The sequence below is a fragment of the Teleopsis dalmanni genome, chromosome 2 (genome assembly GCF_002237135.1).
Source record: "Teleopsis dalmanni isolate 2A chromosome 2, ASM223713v2, whole genome shotgun sequence".
Taxonomy (NCBI): Eukaryota; Metazoa; Arthropoda; class Insecta; order Diptera; family Diopsidae; genus Teleopsis; species Teleopsis dalmanni.
Window position 1 is genome coordinate 75,535,105 of NC_051847.1, and position 4,796 is coordinate 75,539,900.

Sequence of the window (4,796 nt, forward strand, 5' to 3'; positions counted from 1 at the left end):
GGTCATCTACTAGTTATTTATAAATATACTACATTAATCTTAAATTTATTCATCCAAAATTCAGCGAAAAACTGTAATATTGAATAAAAGTTGATAGAATATATAAATTTATTCAATCTTTCCAAATGACTATTAAAATAAAGACATACTTATTTCAATGGAATAATTACGATCTGTTTAAAAATGTCTTCTTAACAATATAACAATCTAAACTATATCAATCTGTCTTTCCGCAATTGATGACTTTTCTTAACTTAGTTTTTATATAGTTAGGTTGCCTATTGGAATTTATATACCAATATACGGTATAACCATATATACGGTATACTGTTTAGGAAATAAGTCTTTTATTTAAAAACTTTTAATTATCGACAAGGTTTAGTGTTTTATACCAATACTTAACTCCTAGACATATACAAATAAAAATAATATTTTGTCACACAAGACAGCCCTATCTTATGGTAACTAAAACCAAGATAACTGTTAGTTACTCATTTGGTACATAAGTAGCAAAATTGTCCGACTATATATTAAACTTATATACAATGCACTCCGTTGTACCTGAGATACAATTTTTTTTTATTTTTAATCCGTCTTTTTTTACTAACATTCAAAACAAACTTCCATTTTTTTAATTGCAACTCCGGCATTACGTTGTTCTGGCATCCCTGCAATAAATGATTTTTGTGTGATATATTTATTTTTTAAATAACAAAATCTTAGTATTAACAATATTTTAATTTTACAAATCTAAAGTGTGTTTAAAGCTCTATTTCTGAGACGTTCTTCATGTTTTCAAATTATGAACCTCGGGTATTGTAAGCATGTTCGTGACAACGGTGGCTGTAAACATAAAAAATTATTGAAAGTTCACCCCTTTTTTGCTTTTTCTGCTTTTATCAATATTGATAACTCCTACTTTGTATGAGTGTTCCATTAAAAGATCTTCTATTTACAAAAATCGATCCGATAGCATCCAAATCTATTATCTATATGTATGTATAAAGGTGAAACCGTTTTTGTATATAGGCATATAGTTACACCATTGTTGATATGTAATTATTTATATGCATATAGTTGCTTATGATGGATTTTTCATTATGCCAAGCTAGGAGATAGTTAGATTACGTTTAAAACATCACGTCTGTTAGTTCAAACTCTCAGTGACAGTTATTTTCTATTGTGATATCCTTAATCTTGCCAATAAGATGCGAGTTATACTAAATATTTTTTCCTAAATTGTTTCAAACCATTTACCAGATGAAATTAAAATGATCCAATAAGTCTTTTTTCACTAACTCTGTTAAACCAATGCAAAAATTGTGTCGTAGACTTTAGAACGACTTTGATTAATACACATATTGCACATCCTCTTTATTATTACCCCCTTTGGGTAAAGAGTTAGAATATATCCAAGGTAATATATACCTGTCGTAAGAGAAGACTAAAACTCCGGCACCATCCGGCACTGTTTCGAGTGTAAATGGTAGTAAGTGAGTTTGCACTTGCGTCACCTGACCAAAAATGTGTATCTGGTACCACGGGGATCAGTGCAGGCAGCTTCAGCTATCCTAACCAATTGAATTGCGTTTTTACACCGGGTGCTATGAACCAAAGATCAACTGAGGTTGCATGCGCCTCACTCCTTACCAAGTGGGAAAGTTATGACAAACACATAAATTTAAATAGTATCAGCGGAATTCCAATGGGTCGTCTAGCGGCGCATTATCTTGACGCGTGTGTTTAGAATACGGTGCTGTTGTAAGAAACTATAAAAACTAAGTAGAAGAACCGTTGCTGATACCATTAATTTAATGGTATGCACTGTCTCTAAAGTTAATTTTTTTTTGGAAAGATAAAATAGCTTTAATTTTAAAATAGTATTTTTTCCTCTACTTCTTAAGCCGTAATCAAAAATATCGTAGAAGTAAAGGTAGTAAAGATAAAGTCTTTATATGTTGTATATGCTTATTAAATAGCACAAGGTCTTATATGTAATAATCTAAATATATGTAACATATATTAACAAATATTTTTTTAAATAGTCTTGAATTATTTTAGTTTGGCTTTTAAGTCCTCTTCACTATTATTTTAAATATGAATTTAAATTTCTCCATCATTATTAAATAAACCAATTAAAAACAAAAATTACGTAGTATTCATTATCTACGAAATTTTTCTATCTGCTCGATTTAATTAATACAGTCATTACCATAAGCAGGCATTGAAAATGTACATACAAAGACCTTTCTGGTATTATTCCATTTATTATTGTTTGCGTGTTCACGCTACCGTAACGTTAATATCGTAATAATATGAAAAACTCCATTAATTTTCCGACACCCACAACAAAATTTAATTTTTTATTAGTTTTTCTCATTATTTCGGTTGTAATTTTAGTTTTATAACATCGCATTATGTACTTACCAAGCAAACGCTTTTCAAGAAAATTTAACTATTTTCTTATGAAAATTGTTTCCGTTTAACATTAATTTAGCAGTGAATAAATAATAGTGCGTGCATGAATATAAAATTAAATATATTTGATTGTATTATGTATATGATTTGATTTATACTTAAAAAGGTTTTGTATTTCCAATGAACTTTGCTTAGCACAAAAAAATCAATTTCTGATATAAATTTGTTATTTTCTTAACATATATCTTTCCCAGGAGAAAGAGTTTATATGCGTAATCCTTGATATTAAGGATGATAATATTGATCGTAAAAAAATTATTTATTTTTATTGAACCCATTTAAAATATCATTAAATTTAAAAACAAAAACAAAAAATAATATATTCAAATAATATTACGTATATTTTATTTAAATCGTGTCTATGTCATCTTATTATTATGTTGAGGCTAGTTGAGTCAGTGCACCTGAGCACTTTTACTCTCTATTAACTGCAAGGTTTCTTTAAAACCCCTCTTTGCGCCTTGACTAGATTATTGTTTATCACTTCATCAGACTAAGCAATAATTGACCTCAGATCTACATACCTCCCCGAGGAGCCTATAACCATTCTGAGATCATCTTATTTTTTATATTAAATTCATAGATAGCTGTATTTATATAATGAGCTCAAACGGAGACAGAAAACACTCCTGCCAAGACTGTAAACATTCCATATGTTCTGCTTAAAATTCATTTTTTTCCTACAAAATATTTGCAGTGTTGCCAAAATATAGTTCGTTCGCTTTGGGAAGGTGAAAGGGTCGTTAAGACACTATCATCATTATCAGTTCCTGTATCTCTCATTGGAACAGAAGTTCTCAATAAAGCACTTCCATCTGGTTATGTTTTTTGGCAAAATCTTTAGATCGTTTCATGTTTTTCCAGATTCCTCGATTTCTTTTTACAATATTCTTCTCCATGTGTTTTTAGGGCATCCACTCTTACGGTTGGCTTGAGAGTTCCAAACAAGAGCTTGTCGAAAAATATCGCAATGTATGGCCTATCCACCATTAGAACATAATGATCTAGACTATATAGAAGAAGAACCAAAGACCGCTTGAATTTTAGCAAACTGGAATTACTGAAAACAAAACAGGGCAGTATACTCTTATTCTGATGTTTCAATAAGTGCTTTCGAACAAAAGGGCTGTACAAAAACTGTCAATAATGAAGAAAAGGGATACTCCATCAAAACGTCTCTCTATTTCTATCCTAGACAACAAACAAATCGACTTCGCGGTCATGAACTCGTTTGTTAACTAAATTTTAAGCACATTAAAATAAGCAATAGATGCATTCGATTGGAAATGCTTATATTTGTATCAAGTTTCATATAATTTCTACAACCATCGAGTTTCCAAACAATAAAATAGTTTTACTATGCAACTATCTATCACAAAATTTTTCCTAATCGTATAAATTCCTGTTTAGTCCGCTTATCGAAATATCCTGAAATTGAAGCATCGACGGAATATAACAATGCCAACTTATACATATATCTTAAACAATAAAGTTGATCCATATATAATCCCCAGCAAGGCCATTGAACTTTAATTATAAATTCCACCTTGCTGAACTTTAATTATAAATGATGAATATATTAACTCTTCTATCATCTGATCATCGAAATACTCGTACATCACCGTTAAAGCATCAACGTAATAGTACAGGGTCACGTTGGAATTTTTTATGTACCGAACTGAAAGTTTGTTGATACCCAAGAGAGATTTCTTTCTTTTTTTATTTAAACTAGACCATTACACCTAAATGAACAAACAGTTTTCTAATTATTCAAACGACCTGAAAACAGCCGACCAATGAAATGAATATCATAAAAAAAGCGGACTAAAGTTATTCATAAATCCAGGTCATATTAACAGTTTTATTCGAATATCATGAAATTCATTTGAAACTGTAATAATCCTTATTACATGAGCATTTTAAGCGCTACTTGAGCATTTCTTAACTAGGTGTCTTAACCTACAAAATGTCTTATACCATCATAGGATATCATAAGATTTTATAGGTATGGATAGGATAAATCGCATGTATTCTAATGACTATATTGGCCACCTTGTGAAATAACGCGTGAGACACTGATACAGAGTCGTGTTAAAGCAACAGTTCTCTCATTGAAATGTATAGTTTGAAATGTATAGCTTCAGAACACTTTTCGAAATTTATTCGCTATAGACTAAGCATTTGAAACTCCAAATTTTAGTATTACCTCTCTTTCAAATAAACTTCATCATTTTATTTTAGTACGATATGATCAATTGGCAATTTATTGTATCTCTTCCATTCATCCATGGATTCACCCATCTCATACTAATTTATTA